Genomic DNA, 15,353 nt, shown 5'->3' with positions numbered 1-15,353 from the left:
CACCACAGCGATGTGAAAAACTAATTGTTAGTATAGCAAATGCTTAATTGCAGTTGTTGCCGCCAAGGGTGGAACAACCAGTTATTAGGTTTAGGGGTAATTACGTTTTCACATTGGGCCTTTTTTTGGTCTTGGAAATGATAGGCTCTTCCACTGTAAAGACTGTTGCTTCATCTTAGGGTCATGCCCATACACCCAAGTTTTGTTACCAGTAATGATCCTGGACATGAAGTTCTTGGCAGACTTGAACACAATGGTCTGGACTGTTCTGTAGGACCTCCCCCCCCCCCACCCCCCCAACAATGGCAGCAATGATGTGGATTGTTCTATGATCATCCTGCACAAGTTGACAAATGGTTTTGACATTCCCTGTGGCAGATTTACCCAGTTTCACACAGAATTTCATGTTTCATCGCTCTTTGTTCTTGCTGTTCAGGAAGAAATAGCACACGTGATTAGAATACATGTGGTTAGAATAGCACCAGTTGCACAACTCCTGATGTACACAGGACAACGTCTTTTGGCAAACTGACTTACAGTATGAAGGTCAGTGCTCACTGTGAATGTCATTTCACCCTTGTGTTGCCATCTATTGACGTGTTACAGAACTAGTCTAGAAAGTTTTTGATACCCCCTCGTATTGTTAACTTTTCTACAGTAATGTTTGCTGACAGTAAAAAGATTTGTTGTGAAATTCAAGATTTAGGCTGTGCATGCTTGAATGATTTTTAGACATATACAGTACCAAACATGATTCTGACATAAATTTCTTACACACACAAACATTAATGGCTTCTGTAAGAGATATAGCATAGAGGTATCATCTGATCAGAAGGTGAATGTTTTGGATTGATACTGCTGTGATTGGTCCTCTACCAATAAGGGAGAACAAAACTCAACCTACAGTAGCTCAGAGCTTTCAGATTATAAGACAATTTAAGAATCATAAATTTGTGTTCTCTATTATTTAGTAGTTTGACCTCTCATACTGTATATACAGTGGTGTGAAAAACTATTTGCCTGATTTCTTATTCTTTTGCATGTTTGTCACACAAAATGTTTCTGATCATCAAACACATTTAACTATTAGTCAAAGATAATACAAGTAAACACAAAATGCAGTTTTTAAATGATGGTTTTTAATATTTAAGGAGAAAAAAAATCCAAACCCACATGGCCCTGTGTGAAAAAGTAATTGCCCCCTGAACCTAATAACTGGTTGGGCCACCCTTAGCAGCAATAACTGCAATTAAGCGTTTGCGATAACTTGCAACGAGTCTTTTACAGCGTTCTGGAGAAATTTTGGCCCACTCATCTTTGCAGAATTGTTGTAATTCAGCTTTATTTGTGGGTTTTCTAGAATGAACCGCCTTTTTAAGGTCATGCCACAACATCTCAATAGGATTTAGGTCAGGACTTTGACTAGGCCACTCCAAAGTCTTCATTTTTTTTTTTCTTCAGCCATTCAGAGGTGGATTTGCTGGTATGTTTTGGGTCATTGTCCTGCTGCAGCACCCAAGATCGCTTCAGCTTGAGTTGACGAACAGATGGCCGGACATTCTCCTTTAGGATTTTTTGGTAGACAGTAGAATTCATGATTCCATCAATCACAGCAAGCCTTCCAGGTCCTGAAGCAGCAAAACAACCCCAGACCATCACACTACCACCACCATATTTTACTGTTGGTATGATGTTCTTTTTCTGAAATGCTGTGTTACTTTTACTCCAGATGTAACGGGACACGCACCTTCCAAGAAGTTCAACTTTTGTCTCGTCGGTCCACAAGGTATTTTCCCAAAAGTCTTGGCAATCATTGAGATGTTTTTTAGCAAAATTGAGACAAGCCTTAATGTTCTTTTTGCTTAAAAGTGGTTTGCGCCTTGGAAATCTGCCATGCAGGCCATTTTTGCCCAGTCTCTTTCTTATGGTGGAGTCGTAAACACTGACCTTAATTGAGGCAAGTGAAGCATGCAGTTCTTTAGATGTTGTCCTGGGGTCTTTTGTGGCCTCTCGGATGAGTTGTCTCTGCGCTCTTGGGGTAATTTTGGTCGGCCGGCCACTCCTGGGAAGGTTCACCACTGTTCCATGTTTTTGCCATTTGTGGATAATGGCTCTCACTGTGGTTTGCTGGAGTCCCAAAGCTTTATAACCGTTACCAGACTGATAGATCTCAATTACTTTTGTTCTCATTTGTTCCTGAATTTCTTTGGATCTTGGCATGATGTCTAGCTTTTGAGGTGCTTTTGCTTATCAGGTAGCTCCTATTTAATCACTTAAATAGGAGCTACCTGACACAGCTTTTCTCTGTGTCAGGTAGCTCCTATTTAAGTGATTTCTTGATTGAAACAGGTGTGGCAGTAATCAGGCCTGGGGGTGACTACAGAAATTGAACTCAGGTGTGATAAACCACAGTTAAGTTATTTTTTAACAAGGGGGGCAATCACTTTTTTCACACAGGGCCATGTAGATTTGGAGTTTTTTTTCTCCCTAAATAATAAAAACCCTTTATTTAAAAACTGCATTTTGTGTTTAATTATGTTATCTTTGACTAATAGTTAACGGTTTTTGATGAGCAGAAACATTTAAGTGTGACAAACATGCAAAAGAATAAGAAATCAGGAAGGGGGCAAATAGTTTTTCACACCACTGTATATTATGTTCAGTTTACTTTTAACATACTGATGACATGAAGGAATAATTAATTTTGATGTGAGAATTAAAAGTAGAGATTCTTATATAAACTCTTATTCTTATTATGTATGAGTGGGTAACTCAAGAGGTAAATGTAAAGGCATTTTATATAACTATGAAAGAAATGTTTTGTGTCTAAGATAGAAAGAGAAAGAGGTGAATTGTGACTGATGGGGCAAATGGCACCTTTTAAAAGTCTAAAACATCAAATACGTCTTTGCATGGCTATACACTTTCGTGAAAATGGTAATCTTTACATCAATAAGCATGCAGTTCAAGTCTTAATGAGTTTATTCCTGCATAAGTAAGTCACATCAGAATCCAAGTACAAGTACAGTTCAAGTGCAATCCAAGTGCTAAGTACAGAATAATTTACATAGATACAAACACATCTATAAGTTGATTGTGATTAAAATTCTCTTTGTAAAAGAAGAAAGATAGTATTTTAAACTATTTCACTGCATCTGATTTGTTTATGACCTCCATCAATTGTTTGGGGCGTTTTGTATGATGTGATTGACAAGATTTTCACATTCGCCAAGGTTAAGAAGCCTATCGCGGTTGGTATCGTAGGTCGCCAAATAGCCCTTCACCTGCTCAGTGCCCAGATTCTACAGAGAGCGAGAGAGAGAAAAAGAGAAAGAGAGAGTTTTAAAGGAGTGTAAAATAAAATAAAATCAATTGAGTTCCCTTGTCAGTGATCATGCCAGCTTCAGTTACAGAAACTACTAGAAAGTTAAAAGCACCTGATGTAATATATGTATAAAAGCACACATGCACCTGAAAATAGTCGAGGTATCGCGCAAAGAGCATGTCCATTACACGAGGACCAGTCATGGTGAAGTCAACATTGAAGTACTGGGTACAGGTAGCCCCAACAGTCCCATCATCATCGCTCGGTGTCTCGGTAGGGATAGCTAGAAGAGAGAGAGATTGATTAAGCCCATTATAAGCCCCTTAAAAAGTTATTAATAGTGTTATTTAAAGGCTTACATATTTATTGATAACACAATTGTTTCTACTTGTGCTTTCATCTTACTTTTCCTGAAATTTGGCAGAGAGAATGAGAGATGTGCCTGAGATCCTCCCTTATTAAATTAACATTTTGTAATAAAACTTGGATTAAGACACCCATTTGTCATTGCTATTTGAGTGCCTTTATAGGGTTCAATACATCCTAGACAACAGGGATACTGTGGGACTTTTTCTTAGATAACCAGGAAAACGGGTGACAGAAATTTGTCTAGGATTGTGGTATTTAGGGAACTCAGCATTTCTTTTAATAAAGTTAGACTTGTGATACCTGAAACAGGAATACAAACCAGTCTGTGAGGTGACCACAGCGATGAGGCAAACCAGGCTCAAAGCTGCAGCCCAGAGACCGAAGCGAGTCATTACAGCAAAGTCTCAACCAAGCGCTGTGTGACACATAAACACATTTATATCAGCCCTGGGAACAGGACAGTCAGGGACGTGACATGTATGGATGGCATTAGGTAAAAATGTTCACACATGTCCGTCTAATAATAATTATTAATGCAAACTCTGTGTCAACACCTTAACTTAACCCTAACCAAAACCATAGGAAACAAAATTAATCAGTTGTTTTTGTGTTTTTACTTATTTTAACTGCACTTTTTGGAAGAAAAATCTCAGCTAAAAACCCAGCTAAAACAATAAGTTGATGTCCCTACAGTGTCAAAGCTGTCAGATATTATACTCCCCAACAGTCCTCCTCACCACAATATCGTGAATATTAAATATTTAACATACTAAGTGCTTTCTTTCTTTGTTATAATAAAAAAAAAAATTCAAAACCTTTTCAAATTTCTTTCTGGAAAAAAAAACATCAATCTGGTCTAAGACTTTTGGACCCAACTGTAATTACATATATATTTATACATTCATATATTTTTTTTGGTTCTGACAAATCATAATTTAACATTTTTCTTTCTTTTCTTTTTAATAATCCTGATGTATTAAATGAAATGGTATGACTTTAGAAGTCGTCTCTTAAATGGTTCAAGAAATCCCCAAGACAGGGTGAGAAATACTTACTTATGTTATATATGTACTCGTCATATCAAGTCAGGTATTAAGTTTCACAAGATTGCTATTTGTCTGTAACATTATTTGACTTTAATATGAGGTACAGAAATTAATAGTAGTATGGATGAAAGGTTGAAAGAAAACTGTGGTAAAGATGAGATCCTTACCTGTGCTAGGTCTGAATGCGGGGAGAAAGAAACCAAAAGAAAAATGCGGTGCAACCATTTTTTTTTTAAATGGGCTTTGTCATTTACAGTAATCACAACAAAAAGAGGGAGGGACAAGGCAGTTTAATGTGCGGCATATGGAAGCGTTCAGGCAGAAATATTTAAAGTATTTTAAAACTCACATAGACAAATATGAAAAATTGGCCAAAAATGACCACTTTGCATAACAGACCACTGTCATTATTGCAGAATATATATTTTTCTCTCTCACACACACACTAATAGTGTAGACTTTATTCTTCTTTTGTGAATGATCTAAATGTTCTGTTGTTCCTTCTTGGAATGCTGCTCTACATGTTGTACAGCAGTCTTTACAGATGGGAATTAATAGCTGAAAGAAAGAATTTACCAAAAGTATAAAGAATATGAAGTATATTAAGAATTATTTTTAAACTAAACAAACTAGCTTGCGTACATTGCAAATAAATAAATAAAACAAGAACATATATTAACTGTATTACCTGAATACTTAATATTGATCTTTACAGTCATGACAGATTAGAAGTATAAGGAAGTGCTCATCTTGAAAAACCTGTAAAACAACTTTTCTGCAAAGTTTTTTTACAACAAACAGTGTAATACAATGAAAAGTGTGTACAGCTTTGAGACAAAATGGCGTTCCCCTCTGATTTAAAGGCTCAGAGACAACATTGTTATATTTCACATGTAATTTCATTTCCTTAGGTGCAATTACAGTTTTTGGCCACATGATGGCAGTGTGAGGAAAGGGGAGAGATATCGGCAATGGAGCAGTATGCTTTACATTGTATATTCGTGTCAAAGGCAAATAAGATTCACTTTGTTGGACTTAAGAACAAATCAAACTTACAAACGGGTTACCGGAAAGAACATCGTTCGTAAGTAGGGGACAACCTGTCTACAGTCATGGTCAAAAGTTAGCAAGTGTTTCTTGTGTTTTTGCGTAAAACCTTAATAAAAAACATCTGACTGTAGTGGCTCTTAGTATTAAGCAAATACAACCTTAGGCAAACAAAAACATAGAACTTTTTTTTACAGTTCAATTATTTTTTTAACAAAATTAAAGCCAAAATGAAAAAAAAACAAAAAAAAATGTGGGTAATACTAAGTACTCCTTCACTACTCTCAAAGGATTCGGAAGGGTAAGTTGCAGCCAGGTGCTGCTAATCATGAGCCCTTGATTAACAGGTGTGTAAAGTCTGAAGTTTTTGTAGTTTGCTGGTCTGGAACAGTCAGGTGTTAGTTACCACAATGCCAAGAGTGAAAGACACAAGCAATTTTTTTTTTAAAGAAACAATTGTTGCCGCACATCAGTCTGGAAAGGATTATAAAGCAATTTCCAAGTTTGGAAATCATCATTCTACAGTGAGAAAGAATATTCACAAGTGGGGACATTGCAGCACATTCATCCCAGGGTTAGACCATGCAATGGTCAGAGAAAAAACAAAACAAGAGTTATGTCACATTAACACTTCAACATCACATTCTAGAGACAAATGTGAGAGCACCTGTCTCGCAGCTAAAACTTCGCTTATGCAAAAGATTAATGATTCAAAGCACACCAGTAAATCTACATCCGAATAAAAGAATTACAGTTTTAAAATGATCTAGCCCAAATCTCAACACAACTGAAATGCTGGGGTGGGATATTTAGAGGGCTGTGTGTAAAAGAATGGCCAAAAAACCTGAATGCACTGAGGCAATGTTGTAAAGAAGATTGGTTCAAAAATCCTTTCTCACCACATTCTGCCTCTTCATGTAATACCAGACAGACTTAATGATGTTGAGATCAGGGCTCTATGGCGACCAAACTGTCACTTCCAGGACTCTTTGCTTTTCACCCGGTCCATCCTGCTCAAGTCGTAAACCTTGATAGTGAACCTCATCTGCCTCACCCGGAACGATATGCAGGAGAACCACGCCTTTGTAGATAATTCTTGTAGCAATGTTCCATAATCCTTGAGCACCAAACTTCTTAATTTCCTTCTGAACATTTTAAGATTGCCTATGTCATTCCCCTGCTTTCTGGCAAGGTGAGGCAGTGGGCCACTGCAAAGTGGAAACGCTATTCGGCAATTTGCTCTTTCTATGCTGCTTTCTCTCCTAAACTTTGGTTGTTTTTGACCCTTTCCACTCCAAGTCAAGAAGCACACAATATGCTATTGACTTAAAAAATATTGCTGTCTCAAACAGCAAAAAAGAAAAGAAGATCATCCACTGGCATATGCCTGTATTGTGGTGTGTCTGGCCATATCGTTCATACCTGTCTTTTAAAAGAGAAGACTCATCACAGTGACTGGCAATCAGTGTCAGGCCCTAGTTCTCTTTCTCTCTCCAAGCCTGCCAAACCTTTGCTTCACCTCTGAATCCAAGTAGGTCATTCCGTACTCAGGTGGCTTTTGATGACTCAGGGACTGATTCCGAGTTCATAGATTAAAATCTTGCAAATCAACTTGGGGTCACTTGGGATGAGCTTGAGTCGCTCTCCTCCATTGTAATGGCATACAAATTGAATTGCCATATACTTCACCACATCATTGGAGAAACGCATTGTGAGTGGCTTTCATGCCTGGTAGTCAGTTCTCCTTAAACCCCATCATCCTAGGAATCTCGTGGCTAGCTTGACACCCTTTCATTGGGCTAACGGAAAAGTTATCATTTGGGCAGCAGCTTATTAGTCTTTTTATTTGTTTTACCAGGGGTAGGCCTCTGATTTTAACCTTGTCTTGTCCTGTTATAATGATTTAATTCAGGTAAAAATAGTATATAATAAATATACTATAAAATAGTGTGATGTACAGTATGTATGAAGATTTCCATCTTTAACCTTTACATGATTTATTATGCAGTTATTATTAACAATAAGGTCTTTCCAGTCCTTCAAATTGCTTTATTTTTCAAGAACTTTGACTTGTTCTGAGTCTTACGAGTAATAATAATTTTAAGGCCCTGGTCAGCTCTATGAGGCCTCAATAACATTGAATGGAGTGTGGTGAGGTTAGCTAGTGTACATCTCAATGATGACTCACGTTTCTAATTGTCCTGTCTCACCTATTTCTCCTAGTGAATTTTGGGAGAAACATATCAAACATTTCAGACAAAGTAGAAAATAATTTGAGGCTGTAATGAGAATTTCAATTTAGTCTCCCGAGTTTTATATGAGCAATTAGCAGTAAAAAAAAAAAATCCTCTTGATTTTTCCCATGGTTTTACATTTGGTTGCGACTTAACAGGCCTGAATTACAACCTGGACAACAGTTTTGTTATTTATTTGAGAGGGTTTCCATAAGCAGATTTGCTCTGATAATGATCATTTTAATATAAAATCATCTACATGGATTTCTTGTTCTGTTTTTCTTTTCCTGAAAAATATGTTTGCAGTACATAGAATTTATTTTTTAACATGCAAGGGTCAAATTATTAGGTGGCATCAAGCAAAGAAAACACCTAAGGTGATTTTAAATTATTGCATTACATTACATTATCAAAACCTGGAAAGATAGTGCTGAACCATCAACTTTGAAAGCATTTGATTGAAAAAAAAAGTTGCATGAAAAGTTGCATGGTAAAAACTCAAAGGTAAAAACATATCTATATTTAATAGTGCAAGTAAGAGCATTTTTGTACACACACAACCTGAGACCATGGAACTACACACATGTGTGGCCATAAGATAAACACTCGTTAGTGAAACTAAACCATCTAGAAAGTTAATATGGAGCATAAAGATTAGACTTTTGAGCAATGGGAAAAAGTTCATTTGGTCTGAGGCATTCAGATTGACCCTATGGGTTAGGGGTGCATCAGGTTAATAAGGGAAGTGCATGAAAGGATGCACTCATCATTTATAGTGCCCCCTGTACAAGCCTCTGGAAGGAGTTTTGTGATCTGGGGTTGCTTCAGTTAGGCTCAGCAATGTTGTGTGGCAATGAAATGAAGTCAACACAGCTGATGACCTGAATGAGTTTTCTTCCCTGATGGTACAGGCATGTTCTGGAAATGAAATTGTGAATAAGTAATATTGGAAGCATGAGAAATTGTTTTCATACATGAACTGGCCACCATTTTGTGTTTTGTAGTCAAAGCTAAAGTTGATTAAATAAAATATTAGAGTGTGTGACTTTTTTTGTAGCCAAGCAGTGTATTAACAACTGTAAGAATCTGATTTTGTTTTCCTATTGTCATGTTTGCTGACACCAAAAAAAGATTTCTTGTGATATTCAACATTTAGACCATGTATGCTTAAAGATGTATGATTTTCAGAAATAAACCAAACATGATTTTGACAAATATTATACACAAAAACCTTCATCACTTCTGTTAGAGACATGTAGCATCTGATCAGATGAATCTTATGGTTTAGTCCTGCTGAGATTGTTCCTCCACCAATAAAGTAAAATGCAAGATAAGATAGGACAGAGCTTCAGGATTATAATCCTTTGTGAAACTATGCATTAGCCCAAACCTTCTGTATTATATAGAAATGTAATTCTCATCTTTTATATCTCTCATATACTGTACAGTTTCAGCACTCTTATGTTCAGTTTACTTCTAACACATAAGACCTAATGACATGCAGGAACAATAGATGTCTGTGTGAGAATTAAAAGTAGTGAATATAAAGGCTTATTATATGTGAGTGATAGATCAAGAGATAAATGTAATGGGATTATATTTAACTATAAAAGAAAATTCATATTTTTAAAAGATAAAGTGTGACTCAAACTAAAATTCCAAATACATGTTTGCAAGTTCATACTGTACACTTTTATACAAATGCAAATCTTACAAATGCAAATTCTTATATAAATAAGCACCCATTTCAAGTCATGCCATTTTAATGAGAATTTATTCGTACACGAGTAAGTCCCATCAAAATCCAAGTACAAGATATGCTAAATACAGAATAATTTGTATAGATATAAGCATGTTTATGAGCTGATTAAAATTAAAGTTCACTTAGTAAAGGAAAATAAAGGTAGCATTTTATGGTCTTTTGCTGCATCTGCTTAGTTTATGACCTCCAAACCGCTAAGTTACTTGGTATTGGTGTTTGGGGCGTTTCTTATGATGTGTTGGACGAAATTTTGACATTCGGTTAGGTTCAGAAGGTTATCCTTGTCAGTATCCAAGTCCTGCATGAGGCGGCGCACCTGGTCAGGGTTCATCATCTAGAGAGCGAGAGAGAGAAAAACACACTATGTGTATAAAAGTGTGGCTCATGAATGTAAAAAAAATATATTGTCATATATGATCATGCCAGCTTCAGTTACAGGAAGTGGCAAAAAGACAAAAGGAAATTAACGTATGTATGAAATCAGACCTTACCTCAAAATATTTCATGTATTCTTTAAAGATCATGTTTATTACACTGTTAACACACATTTTGGAGTCAACATCGAAGTACTTGGTACAGGTAGCCGTAATATCCCCATTACTGCTGTTGTCTGCGTTAGTGGGAGCTAAGAGAGACACACAGAGAGAGAGAGAGAGAGAGAGAGAGAGAGAGAGAGAGAGAAAACATGATTGACATCCTAAATTTTACTAAAATATGCAATAAAACTTGCAGCCACACAAATGTTTCTCATTGCTATTTGAGTCCCTTAGGAGGAATCAATATGTCCTCTACAACAGGGACACTGAGGGCACAAATAAGGCTTCTTCTTAGATAACGAGAAAAATTTTCCTCAGAAATCTTAGAGTAACCAGCATTTCTTGTAATAAAGCTAGACTTGTGATACCTGAAACAGGAATACAAACCATTCTGTGAGGTGGCCAGAGCGATGAGGCAAATCAGGCTCAAGGCTGCAATCCATAGACCAAAGCGAGCCATTACAGCAAAGTCTAAGCCAAGTGCTGTGTGACACACAAACACATTTGAATCAGCACTGGGAACAGGACAGTCGAAGACATGACATGAGGATGGGATTAGATGAAAATGAAGAAGTAGGTTTAAAACTAGGTCTCTCTACCCCTGCCCCACATGTGTTTGTTTATCAACCTTCCACTGATATCATCATTAATGCTGTTATCTAACTCTCTGTCCACACTTAAACGTAAATCTAAAATGAAACATTTCAGTTTTTCAACTTTAACCTTTCTATACTTTTTTTTTTGAAAAGCTAAAATAAATTTCTGAAATGCCTCAAGAAATCTCCAAGAAGGGTCAAGAGCTCCAAGTTCATTGTACATGTAAGAGAGAAGATGTAAAATATGTATCAGTTAAAAATAATGACTTATCTTATATATGACCTTTCATATCCAGTCAGGTATTAAATCATACCGATAGTTTTGCACTATGGCCAGTAGTGTGCAGTAGGTGAAATTTATTATATTTAAAATTTTGGAAAAAATCAGTAATAAACAAAAACATTGATCTTCCTGATCTTTCAACAGAATGGATTAAATCTTAAACATTGTTTTAAAGCATTTAATGAAAAATATGCAAGCTGGTCATATTAGTTGTGATAGAAAAACATGCATTTTTTTGTTATAAAAACACACCGGAAAAGTTCTTTTTAGAGGTAACAGGGAAAACCTGGGGTCAAACTGAGGCTAAGTATCCTAAAAAAGTAAGATTTTCACAGGTTTTTTCGAGGCATAAACAAATTTGCACTACCCATATCTCAGCCACTGGATATGATACAATAATAAATCTGGTTTCAAAATAGAGCGTATTAAACCAGAAATCTAAAAATATGTATATTTCAAATCATGATGTGATGAGTTGATTAGTCACCATTTAGTCCTATTGTTTAGTTTGTTTAAGTCATAAACATTGAGGTCATGGCTTTGCTGCAATGTGTGCATGGTTTAGTTGAAAATTTCAAAAACAAACTTTGGGCTTTGATGGCTCAGGTAGCTAAGGCTCTAGGTTGTAGATCGGAGGATCTGAATTTAAGCCCCGTTGCTACTGGGTTGGTGCTGTTGGGGAAGACCCTTAACCCCTACGCTCATCCTATACTACCCATCTAATGGTCCCAAACATCTCTTAGAAAAATGGAAGGGGTTGTGTGAGCACCAGATATGGTGCCCCCTTGACAGGAGCAGTCAAAAGACAAAAGGGAAAAAATGTGTATAACAGAAATCACATCAATCTAGCAAGATGCTGTGGTTTTCTATACCACACCATTAAAATATAAACTGATATAATAATTTCTTGCTATTAATCAAAAGGTTAGATCCATTTATTTTTTGCACTATACTGTCCCTGCAAATTACTAACAAAAAAAAAATGCAAATGATGCACTCTTGATACTACTACCGCAGCAACAAGGAAAATACCAGCTTTCTCAGAGCATATACTCATGCAAAAAAATTTATATCAAAATATTAATATACTAAATATATAAATGCAAATACAAACACAATACTCTACAAAACAAAAATTAAACTAGCCTGTTTCATCAAGATAGTATAGTGCTGTGTTCAGGCCTGCAATGTTCATTAAAGGTGAGATCCTTACCAGTGCTAGGTCTTCAGAAGTGTCAGCTTTTGCTGGATGCCAGGTGAAATCAACTAAAAGAGAAACACGATGCAATCTTTTTATTTATGAGCTTTGTCATTTACAGTAACCACAACAAGAAGAGGGAGGGACAAGGAAATTAGGTGTGTGGCCTGTGGGAGGATTCTTGTAGAAATATTTGAGGTAATTTTAATCTCACATTCTTAAAAAGAACAAGTAAATACATGCTGTGACATTTTTAAATTTTATTCATTATTGTTATATGTTATACAGCAATCATTGCAGATAAATACTAGCCTAAAGAGAAAAAATAAGCTAGTCTGCATCCATCACAAGACAGCATTTATTAATATCAGTATAGGGTGTAAAGTGTTCTCGGACTATCCAAAATGTTTCATTAATTTGCAGGTGGACATGTAGCCTTACTTTAATTAAGTTATTATGAGGAAAAATCTACTAAACACACATACCAGTACCTTATATTAATCAGTTTTAATAGTTTCGAGTTCACATATACAAATTTGATTTTGATACTACTTAAATGAGGTTGCATTTTCCTCCTGGGATGACAACTATGTTTATTAACATACACAAAGAACAAATATACCAGTCCATAAAAACACCCCCAATACTAAATATAATCCTTATCAGCTTTTTTGTTGAAATATGATATATTGGTTTTTATTATATATATTTGGTTGTTTGCATATGATCATGATTATTTATTTGAGAATGTGCTCATTGATTAACTTCTTGGTTAAAAGAATTCTTCTACAGTACATATGTACATTTATGCTATTATGTAGGCAGGCACGTGGCAGAAGCATGAACCAAAACATCATACATATACAGATCAAAAACATCAGAGGATCAGAATAGGAAAAATATATAATTTTTAGGTTTATTCACGTGGCAAGAGTTTGCACCAAAAAAGTTCAGAGGAGAATGACCAGACGGTTTCAATGTACCATAGACAGCAAGTTTTTTTCTCCAGTTTTCCTAATAAAGTGTTCACTGGGTTATATATATGTTATATATAAGCCCTATTAGATGTATTATCTGTAGTGCAAATGTTGTTCTGTATGTATGATATATGCGTAATTATGCACAAATCACTATTTCCAAATCATAACTTATAAATTAATGAATGAACAACATTACAGAAGAATCTTTGGATTTGTATAAAGAAAGCAACATATTACATGATAGACCTGGTTACAAATAGAAAAACAAAACAAAACAAAAAACCTAATGTACAGTAGGCTCCTGGGTTTTGCATGAAAATATACAGGAGCAAGTCTAACGAAGTTACCACAAGAGCTCATATTCTCCAGCACAATCAGTAAAAGCTAACAGCTGTTTTACATACAGTACTGTGCAAACAAAAAAAAAGACATGAGCAAAGATGCATTTGAAAACATTTAAAGGAAACATCTATAAAGAGCATTAAAGAACAATAAAAATACAAACAGTATTTGGTGTAAAAGTAAAAAAGGTGGGAGTTTTAATAAGTGTGCTGGAGAATATGCCAGAGTTCTTTTGGTAACTTTGTCACAATTGCTTCTTTCTGTTGTCATGCAAAAACAAGTAGCTTACATTAGGTTTTGTTTGTTTGTTTATTGTTTGTTGGTTCGTTCACATTTAAACACTGGTCCATCATGCAATATGTTGCTTTTTTACGGGCATGTAAATATTCTTCTAAAAAAAAGTTATTTAATGAATCATAATTCTTTTATTTTTTATTTTTTATTTTTTTATATTTTTAATTGTTTTGTACATAATAATACAGACATAATAAAATATACAATTATGTGTGTAACACTGTTTTGTGTGTGTGTGGGTGTACTTGACAGTTGCTTGTCATTAGTACAGTCTACGCAGTATTCATTTAAAAATAAATAAATAAATAAATAAAATTTGACAGACAAAAAAGAAGGAAATACATATACACTATGGAATTAATAAAAAGGCCTTCCAGTAAATACAACAGTGGAATGTACCATTACAACGCCCTTCTTGCATTCTTGCTATGCTGAGCTATTCTTTGCAATGTTTTCATGCCACCAGATAAAGGAATAATCCTTCTTATGTGACCTGGCTGTTCGGGTGCCTTTTTATCATTGCTAAGATTTTTCATTGACTTGTTTGTGAAAATGCTTGCTCCTGTTTCCTCTTCAGACCAAAATCAAGAACTCAACTTGGTTATCGTATAATAACAAGAAAACTTAAAAAATAACTTTTTTTTCCCACTGGTTTCATGTTTTTGTTTTCTTTGATTTTTTTTTCACTGTTTAACCACATGCACAATATTTTGGTTATCAATTTTAGGGTATTTTCATAAGCAGAAAATTGATCATATACTGATTATTTTGGATATTTACACATAGAGTTGGATTTCTGTTCTTCTTTAAAAGAAACTGTTATTGAATTTTAATGCATTTATAAAAGCTGTTTTAAAAAATTATAAAAAGCTACGTGTCAGTAATAAGTAAAGTATTCATCTGACACGTTGTACAAAACAATGTTGTACACAATGAATGCTCTGATGTATCTTTGGACTCAACTAACAACAATTTTGAGCACACACAATTCATCCTTGACAAACACGTGCGTGAAAACAAGCATACATAAAAATTTGCTTAAACAAAGAGTTGCCTATCATTAGTACAGTCTAAGCAGCATTAAAAAAGAACAACCTGTATTACCTGTAACACCTCACTATAATATTTAAGTATTCAATCGTGACAAAAAGAAGTATGAGGAAGTGCTCATGTTAATACACACTTTGCTTTTAAAACTGAATAAATTGTTCTAGACACACTATTATGTGATTGTATAAGAAAGTTGGGTGATAGGTTGTTTCAAGCATCTTGAAGAGCCTGTCACAGTTTTTTTTTTTGTCTCAAATATGTTCAGATGTGAAAGTGCGTCTAAGACATTTG

Source organism: Clarias gariepinus, chromosome 4 (genome assembly GCF_024256425.1).
Source record: "Clarias gariepinus isolate MV-2021 ecotype Netherlands chromosome 4, CGAR_prim_01v2, whole genome shotgun sequence".
Classification (NCBI taxonomy): Eukaryota; Metazoa; Chordata; class Actinopteri; order Siluriformes; family Clariidae; genus Clarias; species Clarias gariepinus.
Note: the sequence above shows the minus strand (reverse complement) of the source record.